The 24,216-nt window shown below is 34.8% G+C and overlaps 1 protein-coding gene across 18 annotated transcripts in view; it reads right to left on the bottom strand.

The window, feature by feature from the left end:
* The window catches only part of LOC105483467 (uncharacterized), a 573,731-nt gene that overhangs the window by 379,246 nt on the left and 170,269 nt on the right, over nucleotides 1-24,216 (bottom strand). The window contains exon 1 of one of the 18 annotated variants that reach the window (XR_011622699.1): nucleotides 1-24,216. This exon is cut by the window's left edge and continues 12,899 nt beyond it. The exons of the other annotated variants lie outside the window; for them this stretch is intronic. The gene's annotated coding sequence lies outside the window, so the exon portion shown is untranslated. 18 annotated transcript variants of the gene reach the window in all.

Genomic DNA, 24,216 nt, shown 5'->3' with positions numbered 1-24,216 from the left:
ATGACTCCCTACATTTCAAATCCCCTAATTGGTTATATACTGTCAGAGAGCACAAATAAGCAGTCATTGTACTCAAAACAACAGCAGTAATAATGGTAATAATTTGAAGAGAATAATGAGTTTATTATTTTTTGTCCTACTATTGGAAAATTCCAAATTGAATTTACCCTCTGCTAACTGGTAATGTTATGCTTCCCCTTTATATTATGAATTTGATGATGGAAATGGTTCAATCTCATCTCAGGTTTTCAATCACTTGATTTCCCTTAATAAGAATCAAATTATAAGGGTAATGGCTTTTGCTAATTTCAGTGTTTTTTGGCAGAGTGACACTACCTTGTTATAATCCAAAAGTTCAGTTAGGATCCTACGAATTGCTTTTCGAGAGAACACTTGTGCATAATGCCAAAATCCACCCCAAAATAAATGCATATCTCATTTAAAAAATACTTTTTTGGTTTGGATGTTTTTGAATGATAACGGTAACACAACCTTTTCATGTTTCTCCTTTTATTTAGTCCACATAGTGACTATGACATAATGAGACCTTTTCTTTAAAATTACCATTATCTGCATAAGATTATCTAAATCCTTCCAGCTCTTCTACATCAATGAAATTACAACTTCAAATCTACATGAAAGTAATATCCCTTACTTTCCTTTCTCCCCTTATTATTATATATTCTTGAGAGTCTACTATATAGGAGAAGTGCTCCAACACACATAAGAAATCTTCCTGACACCAAAGCATTGGAACCTAATGGAGATACCACAACTGAAGGCACCATTTCTAAGTGTTTTGTAGAACTGTAAATTCCCTAAGAAACCTTAAAGCTTCCAAATCTGACTTATGTGAACAAAAAAAGAGAGATGATCATTAATTTCTGCTTATATTCTATTACTGCCATAATATACAGACAGTTCAGGGAGCTTCATGCATTCATGTAAAAATGGTTGATAATAAGATAGAAGGAATCTGAGACAGTAGATGTCTTTATGGTGATGAGCCACATGCCTGCTCTGGTTGACCTATCTTCCTCCTCCAGACATTATGGGAAAGAGAAGTAAATTTCTATCTCGCTTGATCTACTCTATGTGAGTGTCTTGTTACCTCTGTTTCAGGCTATATGAGTGTGCTTCTAATTCTTGATGCTGAAAACTTTTCAGCCAATGAAATTTTCATCTCTACTTCCACCACCCAACTACTGGATTATAGTCTTTGTAGATCTAATGGCATTTTTCCCTTCTTCACTCGGAAAATTCCTACGTAAACCTCAAATATTACATCCTGTTAGAAATCTTCCCCAACTCAATCAAAGTTTTTCACACAATCCACTGAGTTCCCCAAGGACCAGTTATTTGAGAAACAACTGGTCCTTAGGGAGTTGCAAAACAAATTTCAGAGATATAGTCTCAGAAAGGTTGAGAAGGATAATTTTTTTTTTTTTTTTTTTTTTTTGAGATGGAGTCTTACCCTGTCGCCCAGGCTGGAGTGCAGTGGTGTGATCTTGGCTCACTGCAACCTCCGCCTCTCTGTTTAAGCGATTCTCCTGCCCCAGCCTCCCGAGTAGCTCGTATTACAAGTGTGTGCCACCACATCAGGCTAATTTTTGTATTTTTAGTAGAGACAGGGCTTCACCATGTTAGTCAGGCTGGTCTTGAAGAGAAGGACACATTTTTTAAATTACATAATTAAGAGAGACCTTGTGCTATAAGAGAAAGAAGACTGACAATAATTAAAAAGCCAGCATAATATTATAAGTTGTACTAGTTTGGAAAAAGCACAACTCCCTCCCTTGTTCCTTAATTTAGCTTTGTTGTTATGACACATAATATAAACTGCAGTATTCCATGTAAGTGAAGCACAACCCAATTATTTACCTGAATAAAATAATTAAAGCCAAACAAAATGGAAAACATATTTGCCATCTAATCTCTCCATGTTGGATGTTTAGGTTTCATGAGGTTGTCTTACAGAAGAAAGAATCAGAATAGTAAGACAAAAATAGTTCTAAGTTAAGAAGAAATGCCATTCTGTGAAGTTTATGAATTAAGTTGGACAATGATTAGTTCCTCAAAAGAGGAAAGTTATATATAAACTAATAAGTCTTATATTATAGTAAGGCAAAACCAAAAGACAAACAAGCGAACAATAATAAGCAAAAAGCAACAATTTTGAAAAAGTACACAGATATGGCCATCTTAGAAATATATTTTATCCAATATTTCACTGACTATTGAAAGTTATACAAGAGTATTTGCATCAATCAGAATATGCTAAAAAAGAAAAGTCGTGTCTTTAAAATAAATGATTTTCTTGGAAGAATAGAAAATAGCCAAAATTAAAAGCAGTTACCATGAGACTTTTTTTTTCTCTGTGATAGAAAAAACATTAGGAAGGAAAGAAAATAATAAAGTCCAAAAACTGAGGATGAGATATCTAACTTCTTAACAGCTTAATTCAATTTGATCATGTTCACATTTAACAATTCATTGAACTCATGGAGTTTCAGCTTAGCGTCACGTATGTTGAAACCGTAAGAAGCCTTACAGGAAGCCCAAACATCTCCAAATTATGGAAGTGCATAGGCTGAAGAAGATGTGACTTCTTTATAAAACTCAACACTGCTTTTAAAAGATGTTATAATTGATGTAATCACTTACTTTCCATGTTCTCCTTATTAGGACCCGTGGGAGATTCCTGTTCCTAATATCAAGAAAATAAGCATTCATATTCTTTGTGACTGGTTGATTTGTGGTCTGGAAGATATTTTAAACTTGTGTAATTTCACCAGAATTTCCTTTTTTGCATTGGCTGCTAGAAATCTTGAAACAAAAATTATGATCTATTTATAGCAAGGGCATATAACATTATGTTATCTTTTTAGCCCAGTTGCTGGCACTTTTGTTTTGTTTTCAAGACCATTTTTCTTTCTTTTTACACTTTTATATTTAATTACAGATCTTTCCCAACATCCTTTACCAAACAAGGGCAAGAGTGAATAAATGAAGGAAAGAATACTCAATTTTAAATGGCACATCTGGGCCCAGAGTGCAAATATTCTGTCTCCAAAATAAGTGCTTGTGTCTTCTCTACATTATTTAGCATCTCTACTTAAAATTGGATACATTTCACTTTGCATCATTGAGAGTTGTAAGAATGACTTATCCTTTATCAAAAAAGAAAAAAAAAATGGTTTTGAGGAAAATTGCTTTCTAAATTCAGGTCCTTTTTAAAAATCAACAAGTGTCTACTATTGGTAATGAAGCATTCCATATATCTCTATGTCTGTCTATCTATCTATCTATCTATCAATCATTAAGATATTTTAAAGAAAACATTTAAAGGTACTAATACTATTTCAAATTTTATTTGGTAATTTTCACTCAACAAATCTTTCCAAAGACACACAATAAAAATAGAAAGAAAGAAAAAATAACTATTTCAGTCATTCTGAAATTTTTAGATAGCTAATCTCTGGCTATCTAAAAGTTTAGCACACCACATAACAGCCCTCTAACAGAAAAGCAAGATAATATCATAGAGAAAAAAAATAATCAACTTCTATGGCAGAATAAAAGTAAAATGTAAGGATTTTTTTTTTTTTTTTGAAATAATTTGGGCTATGGATAGACCTGTCATAGACAACCACCTATTTTCGAAGCCCTTCTGAAGAATCCTTAATTGGTATAAGACCATAGCCAAGAACTGTGGTTAGTGTACTATACTCAAGTAATTAAACCATCCTCTAAAAGTTTTGAGGCCTCCTATTTAGAACTGAGCAATGGAGAAGATTTTGTAGTTTGATGAATGAATAACTAATGAGACCAGTTAACATTTTAGAGTGGTTTCTTTGTGTCAAGCCCTGCAGCAATTGCATTATCTCTAATCTTCTCAAACCTAAAAGGCAGTAATATAATTATTCTCACTTTTATAGATGAATAAACTGAGGTTTAGGAAGGCTTGTTTAAGGTCATAAAGCCAGTTAGCGTTGGCAGTTAGTCTGCCTCCAAACACCACACTCTTAAGCCCTATCCTATATTACCATCTGTGCTTATATATGGTAATATTCATAATGTGTGGCTAACATTTGATATTACTGGTATTAAAGTTCATTGATATTCTTAAAGACCTTCTTCAGGCTGAGCATGGTGGCTCACGCCTGTAATCCCAGCACTTTGGGAGGCTGAGGCGAGCAGACCTCCTGAGGTCAGGAGTTTGAGACCAGCCTAACCAACATAGTGAAATTCTATTTCTACTATAAATACAAAATTAGCTGGGTGTGGTGGCACATGCCTGTAATCCCAGCTACTTGGGAGGCTGAGGCAGTAGAATAGCTTGAACCTGGGAGGTGGAGGTTGCAGTGAGCTGAGATCGCACCATTGCACTCCAATCTGGGCAACAAGAGTGAAACTCTGCCTCAAAAACAAAAACAAACAAACAAAAATTTAAAAACTTTGAAAGACTAGCCGTACAAATGCTATATACAGGGAAACATTGATTAAAATATAAAATATTTATGCTGGAGTCCACTATTCAGTCTTTAATTTCAAATTAAGTAAATAAAAATATCCTACCAAATATAAGTTGTATAGGTAAAAGCAGTATCATTCAATTTTCTAAATAGGACGAAAATGAACAGAGGCTTCCAAGTCCACCTTTGCAAACCATATCTAGTACATCTATATACCATATCTAGTATTACCCACACTTCACATATTTTTATATAAGCACTGCCAAGAGACTACAACATTTTTTAAAGGTGGTGGTAAAACTGCAAACTTTGGAAAGAAGAATTTTATTACCTATCCATAAAATTCAAGTTTACAAGAGAGTTGGAATATATTTATGCTATGGTAACTTGATCATGCATAAAAGGGGTGATACACTCAGTGACCCACATTACTTTAATTAAAAAACTGGTTGGGGTTACTTCAGGTTGGAGAAAAGCATAGAAATAGAAGTCACAAGGGAAGATTTATATTCTTGATAGTACCACTAACAGGAACTCTGCATAATATAAAGATTGTTTTATTTCCATGTCAGAAAGCAATCAATATAAACTAAATGTGAGATGTAAAATACTGTTATTAGAAGGAGGAAATTGTATTATTCATTCATAAAATTTCTTTCAGGGCTAACTCAGAAGTTCCTATTCAATGATTTCCACAAACTTATAAAATTTTATCTCAAAGCAATGAATGCATGCAGCAATAGAAATTATTTTTCTTAACATAGAAGTGAGGAGTCCCCCAATGAGAACTATATTTTACAAATTATTACATGAAATATCATAGACTGAAGCCCGAGGGAAGGGAACGTTGACTAAGAGACTTGGATTGGGCACACTCTTGCAAATAATCGAAATGTTGCCTTCTAAAGCAAGAACCAAGCAAAATAAAGGAGGGAAAGAAAAGTGGAAATAGATTTAACTAGTGAAACAGAATTATGAAAATCAGAAAAATTACTCTATACCCGGATCCACTAATAGTCAAAACACCTTACACTAGGATAGTCAAAACACGTACACAAAATGTGCATTTTGCACATTACATTCATTATTTGATTTTCATAACAACATTCAGAACTGCAAAAGACAGATAATCTCACCTGCATTTTACAATTCAGAAACAGCCTCCAAAGAACTCAGATGGCCCCCTCACCTCAATGCAAATTTACAAATGGACAGAGGAGACCTTCAAACCTACAATTGCTATTTCAAGTCAAGAATGCTTCCCAAATCATACACTGTCTCATCAACACAGTCTAATGTTAAAGAGAGGAGAACTGGTTTTGGAAAATGAGATGTTAATCAACATTTTTCAGCCTGTGGTGTGTAATAATAAAGACTTATCTTCAAGAAACCTATGGCGGGTTCAAGAGAGTAAAAATATCTGATAATAAAACAAAATGGAATATAGGTGAATATAAAATTTAATATTGTTCATAATTATAAGTTATGTCATAATAGACTATTAAAACAATTTAAGCAATTATTTTTTATTTAAGCTGTTGTGGATTAAGATCAAACCAGTTTCTTGCTTGCCTGTAATTAGAAAATAGACAATCCTGCATTGGAATTGATCCATTTCCTACACTTAAGTCAATTCCAACTTCAACAAACACTTCTGTCGCATGTGGTAACATCCTATCACACGGCAGGAACTTTGCAAAGAACTGAGAACAAAAGGTAATACAAGAATTACCACTCTCATAAAGTACAGTCAATTGATTCTAAATTTTGTATATACCAGTTTAATAATAAATTTGTGGCATGTTAACAAACCACAGAAAAGAACATTCTATCCAAACATTAGAGATGGCTATTTCCAAAAATATTTTTCACTTACTTCACCATTACTATTTCTAATGTGTATCTCATTCTATTCTCTTTCTTCCCAGATTTCACTTCCAAGTAATAATGTTGATTAGTTTTTCATTCATGAGCACTAGCTCTACCACTATTATTCTTTATTTCTTTTCTTTTCTTTTTTTTTTTTTTTTGAGATGGAGTCTCGCTCTGTCACCCAGGCTGCAGTGCAGTGGCCGGATCACAGCTCACTGCAAGCTCCGCCTCCCGGGTTCCCGCCATTCTCCTGCCTCAGCCTCCCAAGTAGCTGGGACTACAGGCGCCCGCTACCATGCCTGGCTGATTTTTTGGGTTTTTTTTAGTAGAGACGGGGTTTCACCGTGTTAGCCAGGATGGTCTTGATCTCCTGACCTCATGATTCGCCCGCCTCGGCCTCCCAAAGTGCTGGGATTACAGGTGTGAGCCACCGCACCCGGCCCTCTACCACTATTATTCTACCGATTCTACTACTAATAATTCTATTATTACTGATTTTCTTTGATATTAGGCAATATTGATAACATAAAAACGGGGTGGAAACGACACCTACAATTACTTCCTTTGCGAGCACAAATACATACGGACCCTTCTGGGTGCTTTCCTTTTAAAATGAAATGGACCTACCCATTTTAGGTGTGACATCTACTTTCTAAAATTAAAAAAAAAACTATATAGATGTTTCAGAAAAGTTTGTAACTGTCACAATTACAATGCAACTTGTTTAGTCCATCAATATAAACATACTTTTATTGGTCAAAAATCTCTGGATGGTAATATTTGTGAATTATTCTTAAAACCGTGCCTTACAACTTGGTAGAAAATTAAGCCAAAACACAAGACAGAATGACCAAAACCACCAGATGTTTTCATAGAAGGCAGACACTGCTCTAATGAATTTCATCCCCATGGAAAATCCCACCCCATTTTATAAGGTTCATAATCTGTTCCCTAAAGGAACGGAAATATTGAGATTGCTGACCTAACAGGCAGCACATAACTCCACATTACGAAAACAATTTGTTCAATTATTTTTTCTTCGAAATACCATACTTTGCTAATAATAGGTTCTACCATGGTTTGTCTTTCTTAATTTTAAAAGTTATATTTCCTAAAATTGAAAAGATACTAAAAACGTTTAAAGAAGTAAACAAGGCACCCATATCATACATATTCTTACCATCTAGAGTTAACCATCAATAATATCTTAGCATATTTTTATTAGTATTCTTCCTTGCTTTTTCTACTAGGAGTCATGCTCACTGCAAAAAAACTCAAAAAATTATTTGTCCGGAAATAAAAAGTACAGCAAAATATTTTTAAACACACAAAATGCTAACAAAGAAATAACTGGAATTGATATGAGGGGAAATTCATTTCAGGCATTTTTCTGTGCATAGATATGGATGGATGGATGGATGGATGGATGGATGGATGGATGGATGGATGGAAAATGATATATTTATGAATATTTAATCATTATAAGCCCTGTTGTAAAAGTCTTAAATTTAATTTTTATAGATTATAACAAAATAAAACTGAAGTAACACTAAAGATAGTGGTGAATTTCTAATATTTCTTTACCAACAAAGGTATGATTTCTTTAAATTTTCTTTTTGCTTAAGAAATTATTAAAAATATTACGAAGTTTTGTCATTTTCCATCTTAAAACTCTATATTACAGGGTATAATTCTGTAGGATCCTGTAAAATATGAAGACATTAGCAGTTTACCTGTCCCTGCCTCACTTCTTTGTATTTCCTAATTTTAAAATGAATATTCTTATACTTATCTTCTTTAGGTTTAAACTTCTGTACACCTCTGTTACAGTATTTTTTTTTTTTTTTTTTTTTTGAGACAGAGTCTCGCTCTTTGGCCCAGGCTGGAGTGCAGTGGCACAGTCTCGGCTCACTGCAAGCTCCGCCTCCTGGGTTCAGGCCATTCTCTTGCCTCAGCCTCCCGAGTAGCTGGGACTACAGGCTCCCGCCAACAGGCCCGGCTAATTTTTTTGTATTTTTGGTAGAGACGGGGTCTCACCGTGTCAGCCAGGATGGTCTCGATCTCCTGACCTCATGATCCACCCGTCTTGACCTCCCAAAGTGCTGGGATTACAGGCGTGAGCCACCGCGCCCAGACCTCTGTTACAATATTACCCTTGATTGCTAAGTATTAATTTTATATTTAAATATTTGCAAAGCTTACTATCTTTTTACTAGGCCTTTCTTTTTCTGCACTTTTTCTTTTGATTCAACTACTAATTGGCTTAATGTATTGTTACAATGATTTTAGAAACACTCTGGCACCACTACTATATATATAGAGAGAGAGAGTAAATAGAATGTATTATCTATATGTGTGTGTAAATATATGTGTGTATATATATATGTGTGTGTGTATATATATATTTTTATAATCATTTTAAAAGGAAACAAACTCCAAATACTAACACAAAGGAATGTGTTAAAATTGTGCTGTCAACTAATTTAAATTATGTAAATGCATTTTTTCTAGCTAATTTCAAAATAATTTAACCAAAGGGAATTCTGTGTGGACAAAGAATTTCTAATTTGATTTCAAAATGTAGTTATGTTAACAAACTATTTTTAAGAACAGCTTTGATAGCTATGCTGTATTGGTGTTGGAATTTTGTAATCTTCTACTCCTCTGAATTTAGAGAACACATGCAAAGTTACTATATCAAAATGATTTCTACTAATATTACAGATTTGCTTTTTAATAGATGTGCTAACTCTCATGTTTGGAGGGTAAGAAAGGCAACACTAGAGACATGACTACTAGAATGATACACAAAAAAGCACAAATGGGTTTTTGCATTTGTCACAGTTGATTCAAGAAGTTCCTCATCTCAACAGACTGCTTTCTTCAAATCTTCAAATGCACCCCACAGTAACTTAACCCAGAACAGGTGACAGACCCTGCCCCAGCGAGAAACTATGTCCTTCAGTTGATTTAACTTACTTGCAAAGGCTGATGACGGCAACCTAATACTCATACATTAGACCCCAGGTTACCAAATAAGAAACGAATTAGCTGTGACTTAGCAAGATCCTCATTTAAATTTCACAGCTCTGATTTTAAAATTATGTATTCTGGTTCAAATGGTGTTACGGTTTTGACAAGCTATATGACACTCTCAGCTACTCGCCCAGCAACATGATAGTCACATTAAAGCTCAGGATGAAATAACATGTCTGACAAAATGGATAACCCGTGACAAAACAACTCATTGGGAAATGTCACATTGAGCTTATGAATCACCTATCATCAGACATGCTTGGTACCCAGGAGGCTAGTGGTATCACCAGAAGAACATTCGCAACCAGGAATAATTAGGTTTCTCTAGAAGCAGTTTTCAGAGTAAGCTTTCAGACTGTCACAATTAAAAGCAAGCTTATTATTAGATATGGTAGCCTCATAAAATATGCCCTACAGAGTAAAGAACTGTTTAAATATCATATAGAAGTAAAGGGTTTTGGAAGTTTTCAACTTAATTAAAAAACCTGAAATTTACCTATCCTTGGAAGACAATAAATAATTGAAATCCCACATTCTGATCACTTAGAATATGGGGGTGGGGAAACACAACTGTTTACGGCTTTTTGTTCATAACTGGCATTGGCTCCCAAAGGAGAGAAGGCATTGGTTTCTGACACAAATAAAGGCAAAATCCACAAATCCAGCTTCACTTAATCCGTCCTCAAGATGTCAATAACAGAGACTGCTGCCACATGCAATCATATAATTCAGGGGTATGTGCTTAGCCACAGAGAAGCAAAGGTATGCACAAAAACTCCAAGGGCAGAGGAATGACAAAGAACTAGATATTTGATGTGCTATAAGGAACTTGGTACAGGGAAAATTTACAAACATGTGAAGATACACACACATACAGTTTGATTTAATGTCCATTATTTCTTAACTGGCCACTATTTAGAAATCGGTCAATCTCCTAAGTATGTTGTAAATGACAGGTAGACCTGTCATTCCATACATGTTTTAATGCAGTTAGATTAAGAAAACAAGAACACATTAGTATAATCAAACTGTGAACATTAGCTTTATAATAAAGCAATCAGTAGTAAGGAAGAATCTAGGAAATTTGCTAATGATTATCTTCAAAAATGTTCCCCTACTGTCTACAGACATGGCCAGCAAAGATATTTAGAATGAAGCAAAGACAATTTCAATTAATTATTTCTAATTTTTTAAACAGACCAATGAAAGACAGTTAAGGTTAATTTAGCTAACATCCCATGAATTCAGGGCTGCAAAAAGCTAAGGTGGAATTTTTATGGAGGGTTTGCTTTCTAGTAAGAAATCCATTAAGGCTTATGAAGTTTGCCTATTTCTTTTAAATGGCATCCTAAAAGCATTTTTTTAAGAAATCATTTTTATTCAAATACAAGCACCTTCCAAAGGAGACTAGCTTGCTAAGAATTTACTTATTCATATCTGAAAATACTTTTCTGACAAAAATTCTTAAATTCAATTACCATAAATTTAATATCCTGATCACTTATGCTGGAGGATATTTGTTATAATGCTAAGAGACAGTGTCCTGTGCACTTTTACTTAGCTTTCTTGCTTTTAAGGAATGTTTTCAGCTTAAATAGCAACTGTTAGCTTTAGAGATAAGTAATCATTCAAGACAGGACTGACAATTGATCCTATGGTTTATAGAAAAGGCTTTTACATGCCAAATCAGTGAATTCTTCAGTAAATTTTTCCCCCAGATTTTTACCTGTGTTGGTAAGAGACAAGGAAATTTGGCAACTGCATCAATATAAATTTGGTTTAATTTACTGACCAAGATACATTAAAAAGGTTTTCACTTACCTTGTGTAGCATTTCCATTTTGGTGTACTACCTCTTTCCCTCAAAATATCTCAGAAGATCACCTTTAGTAAATCAAAATGTACCCTTTTCTAGTCATACAATTTTACAATACAGATATTGAATGGACAAAGACAATAAAATCAACTAAATATGGCCATCTGGAGTTTGAGGCCACCAAATAATGAAATAACTGTTAAATGTGTTAGTCTAGTCCTCTGAGTGGCATTTTCCCCCGTGTCATCATGCTAAGTACTAGGGGATGTACCCATCCCATAATTTGAGCCATCTAAGCCTGCAGGCAAAAAGTAGATAGAAAGCAAATGAAGTTTAAAATACAGAAAATTGATTAGAAATAGAATTGAATTAACACCTAGAAATTAGATTGCTTATTTAATTATTTCATTTAGTTTTCATTTTCCTTCAATTACTTTGCAATCTTTTGCAATAAATGAAGCCAAATCATGGAGAAAAAAAGTTTAAGCTTTCTCTTTAAAAAAATAAAATAACATTAGCCCATTGCATAAAGTAGAGATGTGAAAATATCTGGTAAACTATTAATTTTTTGTAGGACACCTGATTGAAGTTTGAAGAAGACCCAGTTAAATGAAAATGATTTTTTAATGACTGCATTTCTTCAATTTTCAATGTAAAGAAAATGCCAAATGAAAGAAAAAGAATGTTTTTGGGGCAAATGTATTTTAGAAAATCAATATCAACTGAGATGTAAAATGCTATTACAAATACTACTCTAATTCAGGCTATGGAAACTGATGTATTTAAATATGTCTTTGTATTGAAAATATAAACTAGAAAGTTTTAAATGTATGCAACTAGAGACAAACATATCTCATGTTGGGGAAAAGAGAAACAGTAAACAATATGGTAGAATTATCCCACAACACTGTTAAACAGTTGACAAATATTAGATCTGAAGTTACTGCCAGTGGACACTCTATTTTTATTGGTAGGCAATGCATCATTTGACATCAGATGGAAAAAAAAATTGGGGGTATCTAATGATAAAAGCTGTATAATCAAAACTTTTGTTTGCCCAGGACCAACACTTTGAGTTGAAAACATAGAGGAAAAGGTAGGCATTTGCTCTTAAGTCTACTATGTGTGTGTCTTGTCTATACATACAACTGTACATGTTAGTGTGGAGATTGGCCCAGGAGTCTCATGACTGAATATCAGGTAAACATGTACCTGATGTAGGAACTCATTGATGGCAAGGTCGTAAGTATAAAACCAGCTCCAAAATGTCTTCTCTCTTCAAGGGGGACTGAAATTCCCTTACTAGTGCATTTTATTATGTTAGAGAGGGGAACTGGATATTCAATGATTCCCTATCAAATACAAAATTCCTAGAAGAGAATTTTCCAAGCTACTACCAGTGACCAATATTATATTTGACTATTTGCCAATCTTTCTCCATCCTAGAATCCTGATAGACATGCCATACCTCCATCAACAGTTTAACATCATTAACGAGTCTATCATTAACATTTCTCTACAGTAGAAATTCTCTGTACCATTACTATTATAAACTACACAACCTGTCTCCCAGACGACAATCACTGCCTTAACTGAAATGAATGCATGAGGTTTCTTTCCCACGGAAAACATTCAGAATAGGCTCCTGTGTAGCATGAAACAGGTGAGTTGGAGAAAAATAGCCCAATTTGTGGATATTACCAGTGAGTAATACAAGTATGTTGAATGAATTGGATTTGCTTTTTATGTAGTTCTGGATTATTTAATATTTTTATTTCTATGCGCATTTCTATTTATTCTCCGCACAAAAAGGAGATAATATCTGTTTTGTATTCTATAATTTCTATAAGGTGGCATAATAAAAATCATAAACTAGCATACTCCAACAAGATACTTCGGGGAACTCAAAGGCGTTTTATTTAATATCACATTCCTAAGCAATATCCTGCAACAAAAGTTAATTGTCCTGTGTTATCCTATGTTTTCTCCCTAAATAGCTTCAGCATGCTAAGAGAAATTATCCTAAATATTTTCAACATTTAAATATATTTCCTGAAATTTTTCCAAGTTACATTTTATAATTTTTTTTTTTTTTTTTTTTTTTTTTTTTTCTGAGATGGGGTCTGGCACTGTCACCCAGGCTGCAGTACAGTGGTGCGGTCTCAGCTCACTGCAAGCTCCGCCTCCCGAATTCACGCCATTCTCTTCCCTCAGCCTCCTGAGTAGCTGGGACTACAGCTCCCGCCACCACGCCCGGTTAATTTTTTGTATTTTTAGTAGAGATGGGGTTTCACCGTGTTAGCCAGGATGGTCTCGATCTCCTGACCTCATGATCTGCCCGCCTCGGCCTCCCAAAGTGCTGGGATTACAGACGTGAGCCACTGTGCCCGGCCTATATGTTATAATTCTTAAATTTAACTATAAAAGTACAAATACCAGCAGAATATTTTAATAAATCCTTGCTAATTTAATTCAACAGAAATACTGTTTTATGACTGGAAGATTTTTATAAACAGTGTCACTTTAAACTAAATAAATAAAATTTTTGTTTATATAAATAGAAATAAACGAGTGAGTGATTGGGTCACACACTCATTCATATGGCACCAGTTTTAAGGAAAGAAAACATCCAATCTTGAAGCCAGTTCAACTTCAAGAAGCTGTCTCCAAGGAATCTAAGAAAGTTCAATATCAGGATGGGACACAAAGAGTGAAATGTATTTCCGACAAAATCTTCAAACAAAAGGAAACAAATTCTGTTTATTCTACAGATAAACCATTACATTTGCAATGAAAGGTAACTGGTTAGTTTCCTTTTTTTCAAGCTATTTCTTTCGATGGAATTAACAAATTTGACATTTTAAGAGCAATAATCCATGACAGTGTATCTATTGTATTAACACTCATGTTGGTGCCTATCATATCGGGGTAAACCTAAGTTTGAATCACAAAACTTTTCATTCCTAAGTCATTAATTGCCGTTAATAATATACCAGATAGACGTAAACTGAAGTACGTATAACTTATTCCAGTGGCAGTAAAAAAAAAATAGAAATGATTTGGTACCTAGTGTGACTGGAAAAGAAATGACATTTAAAGAAATTATTTAGCATAGATGACATGCTGGACATACTTGTGAACAAGTATTCATTGGAATTTTATTGGAACTATTTATTTTGGCAAATGTCACACTCAAAATAAGTTACATGGTAGCACTAAAAAATAGAAACAGAAATACAGGAACTTTTTTCAATGAGGGATTTATTCATGTTTATAAAAATAAATGGAAGAATTGAAAAACAAATTCTTCACCGGCAGTAACAAAAATAACACAGGATAAAGTCAAAAGTCTTTCTTTGCTGTTTTTTGCTGGGTTGATCTGGCTTAAATAAATTCATATTTTCTATTTTAAAGAGGGCTACCAACACAAAAATAAGGGGGAAAAAACTTTGGTTTTTATACCTCTCAAAATTATTACAGTTATGAGTCATTCCCCAAATTTAGCAAAAAATAGTAAAATAAAACAACGCTACATTTCATAATATATGAATCAGTCTTCAAAATGATCTTTGATGACTTTACACAGTAGAAGGAAAAAGAAATGCCAATATAAGTGATCTATTTGATACTCTCACTGATAATTTTTAAGGTGGAGAGTAAATTGGTATCAATTTGCAGGAAAATCTTGTGATAAAGGTGGTACAGAGTATCTCCATTAGGTCTGTCAACCTGACAGTGAACCAGGGTAGCAGTGAAATACATATCCAGAGCTGTCCTAAAAGGGCTACACTATGGCAGCTGGGCAACTTGGCCTGCTTCTAAGAAAAGAGATGGGAGTGATAGAGTGATTACAAGGCAATCTACTCTCCAAGTAAACTTTAAGGGAATATGAAATGAAAATTATTTTCTTTTATTTACCCTTGAAAATACGTATTGCCCAGTGGAAGGCAGTCCATAGATTTAAATATTGGTACCTAACCTATTTTTTAGCCTCCCTGGCAAAAATGGGTACAAATGCAATGATAAAAAAAAATTAAATGAAAGTTATGCTTCAAGGTTACATAATATCCTGTGTCTCTGAATGAGTGGTATAATCCAAATGACAAACTAGTTGACATGATTTGGCTCTGTGTCCCCACACAAATCTCACCTTGAATTGTAATCCCCACAAGTCAAGGGAGGGATCTGGTGGAAGGTAATTGGATCATGGGGGCAGTTTCCCCCATACTGTTCTCCTTATAATGAGGGAGTTCTCATGAGATCTGATGGCTTTAAAAATGGCAGTTTTCCCTGAAATCTGTTTCTCTCTCTCTCCTATCACCATGTAAGATGTGACCTGCTTCCCCTTCCACCATGATTGTAAGTTTCCTGAGGCCTCTCCAGCCATGAGGAACTGTGAGTCAATTAAACCTCTTTCCTTTATAAATTACCCAGTCTCAGGTAGTGTCTTTATGGTGATGCGAAAGCAGACCGATACGTTAGTAATTTAAATTACTTCTATTATTTTGTCCTCAGAAGATCACTAAACATCTGTGAAGTTCCTGATTTCCCTACTGTCTCAATGAAGCTGATGATTATTCATTTCAAATAATCTATTAGAATGGATGCAAACTTAGACAGCTGTAGATATCCATAGCATTGTCTAGATGACATTTCAATATCAATTTCACATTAAAGAAAAGTACGTTAATCTAAGAAATAATGTAGCAGGTCTATGTTTTTAGCTGTAATTTGAATGACGTGAGGTTAGCTCCAAATATTGACATTTTTCATATTATTTTAAATTATGTAAAATGAAGCAATGTGTAATTTTGTTAGAGACTCAGAAATAATGTTATGCACTTCAGTTAATTTTTATCACAAAAGAATATACCATAATTTAATTTTAAGTGATATGACATGTTATAATAATATTAATCCCAGTGGCATGGCACAGGGGACTGAATTAACATGTTTTAAAATTGAACCAGTATATCAATTCACATTAGACCTACAAATGCACTAGAACTTCTAATAGATTTCACTGCTGACTGTGGCATGTAAAAGTCTTTGGAATTTCACAGACACAATATTTCATAAGTGTAATCATAATTTAAATCAGCTATAACAAAGTGTTGAACCTCTCTGGATGCTACCCTAAAAATGATCATTAACAACTAAACTTCTATAAAAGGTAATTTATGCAGTCTATCTTCTGTTGAAGTCCTATATTACAAAAAGTTAAACACAATATTTATAGGGTTTATAAAATTTCCTATTATTTTTAATTGGTACATAATGAGAGTGGGTATGGGATATTCACAAGTATACAAAAGCATGTAGTGGGTTTTATTTCTGATGTGTACATTTTCTTTTCTTTTTTTTTAATTTCTTGTCTCTATTGCTTTCATATTCTGCAGCATGCTTTCCTCTTATTTTGTTTAGTACATTTCAATGTGAAATCTATTATGAATCATTTCTTTCTTTCCATATACATATACATACATTCAGACCATTCACATACATATCTATATACATGATGCAAACATTTGAATGCAATATTAGAATCAGTTTATGGCATTTGTCATGCTGAGACTTTCACTACCTTCGAACGTATTTAACTTTCCATGAGGTACACTGGATCAAGTAGAAAGTGGATCAAGTAGAAAAGTAATTGTTTTCATAAAAATTAAAAAGGGTCAAATAATGCTGAACTAAAGATTCCATTTTAGGCTCAATCACTGACACAAATTTGTAAAACTTCTCATTTCTTTACTCTATCTTGCACACAAGCAATTATCAGAGTCATACACACATTATCCATATAACAGTAATGAAGTGGAAGCCAATGACCAAATTGGAATGAAATTAATAAAGATGAATAGCTCTTTTATATAAAAATGGACAAAATTATTTGTGCACTATGATTCCAACCATGTAAAATCAGTACCCAGGAAAAAATAAATGAAAACAAACAGCAAAGTAATGGTAGTGATAACTGTATGGCTTCATAGTTATTGATACTATATATTTTGAAACAACAAGCTTTTCAGGATGAAAACTTGTTTTATTTTTATTTTTACAGTACACAAAGAATTAGATAAAAAGTCAGATTTGCTTGAAGCTATTTTATTGCAATTGGAAGTATAGTGGAGTTTGGCAGATTTCCATACGGATGGACTGAAATTAGCTTGTCCATGTCTGATCATGCTCATGCTAGAACTACCATTGGGTATTAGTGTTAATCAGGGTCTCTGTCTCACAACCACATCTCATTCCTCCTGAGGTTAGTGAAATTCTTCCTTAATGAATACAGGTTCCAAAGTTTTTTATAGTCGCTGAAAAGACCCATAGGCATTAACAACAGTATTATAATTCCATAATCCACACCATAACAAAACTTCAAAGCTCTTCGTAAACTGTGAGACTGATAGGAGTTTGACAAAACTGATGTTACAGGAATACATTAAAAGCCCAGACTTCACCACTATGCAGTATATCCATGTAACAAAACTCCATTTGTACCCCTAAATTTATATAATTTTTAAAAAATATGTTTAAAATGCTTATCACTCATCTCTGCTAAAAATACAAAATTTAGCCAGGCATGGTGATGTGCACCTGTAATCCCAGCTACTCAGGAGGCTGAGGGAGGAGAATCACTTGAACCCGGGAAGTGGAGGCTGCAGTGAGCCGAGATCACGCCAGTGCACTCCAGCCTGGGCAACAGAGCAAGACTCTGTCTCAAATTAAAAAACAAAAAACAAAAAAAAATCTCACCAATTCTAGTCCAAATGGTACTTACAGAATATTTAAAACTATTATATAAAATATTGCTTTCTTTATTTTACAATAAACATATGTGTAAATACAGACACATATATATCTATGTGTATATGCATATATATGATAATATAAAATAATGATAAAGAAGTTTAAGTCTTATTTTGGAAAATCTCAGCTCTCGAAAAATAACAAACCACATACTATCTGACAAACTGATAACTAAGTAAAACAAAAATCAATTAAGCAAAAAGAAATTAAAGAATGGAAAAATAGTATCAATTGTTCAATTTTCTGGTGTAAATTTGTAAGGAGGAGCTAGGTTCTCTATTTCAATACAGACACAGGTCTTTTTAAATGTTCGTAATGATCTGTTGTGGTTTCTGCAGGTATAGAATTCTCTTTCCATAAAGAACTTGTATGTAGGCACATATCGCAACTGTACCTTCCTGCGAACTCTTTTTCTAAAATTTTGATCTTTTCTATAAAATCATGTTAATACATATGGGAAATACAGGTATTATGTACACCAAAGTATTATTAATGTATATTTCAATGTTCAAGGCCGTTGTGTAATACATTTATCAAGTAATATCGACCTACGTATCACATAAAATTACTTTTACATTTTATAGTGGAAACTTTCTCTCGAGAGGTTTTCTGGTTATTCTTCCCAGAATAAATGCAGGCTCTTGATGTATTATGGGGTGGATGTCTTTGTAGGATTAGGCACAAAGTACATCTTCACCTATAAAAGTAACTGAACCATGGTACAAAGTAATAACCAGGATTAATTCTGACCTGATTAATTCTGAGTAATCTGAATTCCACTCCAGCCTCTACCCAACCCCTCCGGGCTCGCCAGAGGAAACTCTGCCAGTGAACACTGAAACCTGTCTTTCATCTTGAGGGCATCCTTGAACCCCGTATTAGCTCTGTGGCCTGATCTCAGGCTTCTTGTAGTACAAGACAAGTGAGTATGCTTCTGTTGAAGCCACTGTAGTAGAGATTTCTGTTACTTTTTTTTTTTTTTTTTTTTTTTTTTTTGAGACGGAGTCTCGCTCTGCCGCCCAGGCTGGAGTGCAGTGGCCGGATCTCAGCTCACTGCAAGCTCCGCCTCCCGGGTTTACGCCATTCTCCGGCCTCAGCCTCCCGAGTAGCTGGGACTACAGGCGCCGCCACCGCGCCCGGCTAGTTTTTTTTGTATTTTTAGTAGAGACGGGGTTTCACTGTGTTAGCCAGGATGGTCTCGATCTCCTGACCTCGTGATCCGCCCGTCTCAGCCTCCCAAAGTGCTGGGATTACAGGCTTGAGCCACCGCGCCCGGCCATGAGATTTCTGTTACTTGTACATGAAATCCTAACAGGCTGACTGCTTTTAAAACTGATTCAATATACCTCTTTGGGGTACCTCTCACCCTAAACCACTATAGCAAAACTTCCATTTTTGAGGTGCCAAAAGTGACTAGAGTTGTTGAGGATTCTCATTATTTCAGTATTTTAATAATTGTCTGCTGTGGGACCACAAGAAATAAAAAATCAGGATCACTCAGAAGTGGAGCAGCTGCAACTTCAGGACTTCCTCAAAGTCAGTCATAAAGGTAAACTGATTAAAAACAGTGCAGAGCCTGGGCGTGGTGGCTCATGCCTGTAATATCAGTACTTTGGGAGGCTGAGGGGGCGGATCACGTGAGGTCAGGAGTTCGACACCAGCCTGGCCAACATGGCAAAACCTCGTCTCTACTAAAAATACAAAAATTAGCTGGGCGTGGTGGGCGCTTGTAATCCTAGCTACTCAGGAGGCTGAGGCAGAAGAATCCCTTGAACCAGGGAGGCGTAGTTTGCAGTGAGCCGAGATCACTCCTGGGTGAAAAAAGCGACACTCGATCTCAAAAAAAAAGAAAAAGAAAAGAAAACTGCAGAGTTAAGCTACACAGCAGTCATGTTCTTGTTGACTGCTACCATCCTGAAAGTGCCAATCATTAAAGCTTTAGCAGTTTTGCGCATTTATCATCATTTTTCACCCACAGTTATGCTCCCAAGATTAACTCACGGTTTCCTTTTTCCCGTTAGCTTAGAATGTTTTACCTAATAATTAGCGATCAACCCCCATTTTGCTGTCATGGGTGAGTGAGATGAGGATTATGAAGACTCAGCAATATCTCCCAAATATTAGTCTACCAAACAGTTAATACACGTAACAGACAAATAATAAATTACATCTTTATGTCTACATTAATTGTTCTGAGTCTTTTTTACACATTTTTCTTTATAGATATACTATCTGTAGCAAAGAATTCCAGTTTCTGATACAGTATATATCCCTACTTTTTTCCTGTCAGAACCCTGATGTAGTTTGGGATGTCAATGTACACAGGTAAAATTACTCAAATTTTTTAGCTTCTCATAAAGCCGGAGCAGATAAAGTGACACAGTTCTGGGTAATGACATGAAGTTGAAAGGGGCATCTCTTTCCAAACTGAAAAACAGAGCATTGCTTTCCACTAATTTGTTCTTTCCTTCTTTCCTAGGTAGTTATCCTGAGGATATGGGGCCTAGAAGTGTAGCAATCATCTACCGAAGAGGGAGCTAGCATGAGAGTAATAATAGCCAGTGCAACACTGAGCGGAAAAAAAAACAAAAGAAAGAGCCTGAAATCTTGAAGGCACTCTTGACTGTCTATATTAGCCCTGTGGCCTAATCTCAGGCTCCGTGTAGTATGAGACAAGTAAATATGCTTCTATTTAAGTTCCTGTACTAGGGACTTCTGTTGCTTGCACATGGATTCCTAATACACTGACTGTTTTTAGAAATGATTCAATATACCCTTTTGGGATACTCTGGAACATGATACATGCCCAGTGCTTTGCTAAAGAGTGAATTCATCCATAGGACAGGGGTGCACCAATATTCTTTGAGACATCTTTAGCCTCTAAAATATTAGCCTCTAAAATATTCTACTGTGGTTTACTTCTAGCTCTTGCAATCACGATTTATGAACCCCAAAGTGGGACAATTTGCCTGAATTTTTTTTATATGAATGGGAATCTGGGAGATATAGTCTAGATTCTGGATGTATTCAAAATTTCTGGGACATTTTAATTTTTTATGGTACAAGCAGGAAAAAAATTGATTAAAATCAGAATCATCCCAGCGAATCTGTAATAACACATTCCAAAATATAAACCAGAAATGACCAAAAAAATAAAAAGAGAAAGAGCTGACAGAAAGTCTGGAGATCAGGTTCTTAAGAAATAAATATAGTTTTAAAGGAATTTAGGCTGGGCGTGGTGGCTCATGCCAGTAATCCCAGCACTGCGGGAGGCCGAGGTGGGTGGATCATCTGAGGTTAGGAGTTCGAGACCAACCTGGCCAACATGGCGAAACCCTGTCTCTACTAAAAATACAAAAATTAGCTGGGCATGGTGGTGCATGCCTGTAATCCCAGCTACTCAGGAGGCTGAGGCATTCTACTCTTGAGAATCGCTTGAACCTGGGAGGTGGAGGCTGCAGTGAGCTGAGATCGCACCTCTGCACTCCAGCCTAGGTAATAGAGCAAGACTCTGTCTCAAAAAATACATGCATACATACATATATAAAGAAACGTAGAGTTTCTTTATGTTTTTGTTTTGTTTTGTTTGAGACAGAGTTTCTCTCCGTTGCCCAGGATGGAGTGCAGTGGTGCGATCTCGACTCACCAGAACCTCCGTCTCCCGGGTTCAAGCAATTCTCCTGCCTCAGCCTCCTGAGTAGCTGGGATTACAGGCGCACACCACCACGGCCGGCTGATTTTTGTATTTTTAGTAGAGATAGGGTTTCACCATGCTGGCTAGGCTGGTCTCAAACTCTTGACCTCAGGTGATCCACCCGCCTCGGCCTCCCAAAGTGCTGGGATTACAAGCATGCACCACCACGCCCGGTCAGAGTTTCTTTAAAACTTTTTTTCTTTTTTTTTTTTTTTTTGCTGTCTAAAAAGTGTAACTTTGCATCTTGTTAAAAAAGAAAAGGCTAAAATACTCTAACCAATTTTTTTTTAATTATGTTGTAACAAATATTTTTAATCTGTGGATTACCTATATTAGAATAACTAGGAGTTGCTGGTACAACATATAAATTTAAAAGACACACTCAGATTCATTTAAAAATTTAAAAATCTGAATTTCTGGGGGTGGCACTCAGGATGCTCTTTTAAATAAATCACTCTGGTGATTCTTGTGTTCACCTTGGTGTGAGAACATCTACCATACCTGACACCATAAAATTCTTAATCTCTTGATCTAAAGTTTAAAGTTGACATTTGGCAATGGCTTAGAATGTTCAGTATAAACCTTGTTTCTCACATTAAACACTCAGAATCAATTTCTTTCATATTTAATTTTAGTGTTCGTTCTCCTAGGGAGCAGACAACTAACACATTATCTTATCTGAGATAGTCTCAGCCATGATATACTGATGGCATAATGAGACAAGGTCCTTCATAATATTTATCTTTTAATCCAAAGATATATTTTAAACACAGGCAATTACATCCAATGTAATTCAATTGGGTTGTACACGGGCAGGAACACTAATCAAATTGTAAAATTCGAGGTATTTGGATAATGAAAGAGAATATAGTAGTCTCAAGGAATTTTTCCATTTACTGAAATTTAACATCACTAGTAATGTAGAACTTGCTTAAGATAAAGCATATTATATAGACAAAGCAAAGTTAAGAAGTTTCATTCCAAGTCTTGCAGTAAATTATGCATATAAACACTGAAAAGACTGTAAGACTGTCCAACGGAATTGTATACGTTGCCTGGAAATGTATATGTTGAAATCCTAACCTCCAATGTGATGATATTAGAAGGTGGGGCCTTTGGGGGGTAATTAGGTCATGAAAGTGGAGCTCTCATCAATGGAATTAGTGCTCTTATGAAAGATACCCCAGAGAGCCCTCCAGTCCTCTTTCTGCCATGTCAGAGTACAATGAGCAGATGGCAGTCTGCAACCTGGAAGAGGACCCTCACCAGAACCCAACCGTGCTGGTACCCTGAGGTTGCACTTCCCTGACTCCAGAACTGTGAGAAATAACTTTATGTTGTTTATAAGCCGCCCTGTCTATGGTACTTTGTTTGATCAGGACAAACTAGACGGACAGATTAAAAAAAAGAGTAAAGCAAACAGAGAAACAAAGTTTGTGAGAGTTGTGTGTAAGGCACATAGAAACAAAAACTGGTAAATATAATAATAAATGGCAAACTGAAAATCACAGGAAAAAATGAAAAAATGTTTCATCTTAGTTGTATCAAAAAGAATAATCCATTTTTCTAAATACCAGTGTACTGAAACAGTACCTTTAGTAAAAAAATAAAAAAATAAAAAAAAAAACAAGAACTCATGGCTTGAAAACTGGTTTCCATTATAACTGGTGGCATAGCCAACTGACTGAACTCTCCAAGAAATATCTTTATCTATTTAAAACATCAGTTGAAATAGCTACATTATTCATTGAGAATTATTATTAGAATGAGATATAGATCTATTCTATTCTCAGATTAGTACAACATGACTTTCATACTAAATGTGTCATTGGAGACACTTTGTTACACAGACAATATATTGGCATTTTTGATTATATGATTTTCATCTAAATAGAGCAAGTGATATAATGAACAAAGATGAACAGGCATTCTGTGTGTTGACTTGATGTTATTAATATATATCACAAAGGTTGTTTTATACTAAAAGATGTTATGAAAGGACATTGGAAAGGAAACAAATTCTAAAAGTGGTTGGAATAACTATTTGTATTGGAAAACATCACAGAATATAATTATAAGAGCAGAGGAAGTATATTAAATTTTACCAAAGAAAATTAGTAGTGCCTAACATCTTAAAATGTCAAAAAGAAAATAACTTAATATTACCTTTTGTTGATGAGTGACAAAAGGTAATAATACTAGGTATAGAACATCTGATGTGAATAAAAATGTTCATCTCATCATAAATATTTTCTTTGCCATTTATTTGATATTCATCAATATCAAATTTATTTGATGAATATGAATATTATATTTATAAATATCAAACCATTTGAATCAAATATTCATTTGATAGTCGTGTTTGCATCCTTATACTATAGATATGAAGCCTTACCTTTTGGTAAAAAAAAACAGTATCTTCTTGAGAGATTTTCATGGGACCTACTATTATCACGAATCCGTCAGAAAATCATGGCATATACGATATATTATATTACTACAAATGTGTTT

Source organism: Macaca nemestrina, chromosome 4, assembly GCF_043159975.1.
Source record: "Macaca nemestrina isolate mMacNem1 chromosome 4, mMacNem.hap1, whole genome shotgun sequence".
Taxonomy (NCBI): domain Eukaryota; kingdom Metazoa; phylum Chordata; class Mammalia; order Primates; family Cercopithecidae; genus Macaca; species Macaca nemestrina.
The sequence above is the reverse complement of the archived record's forward strand: the minus strand, read 5'-3'. Positions and strand labels throughout refer to the sequence as shown.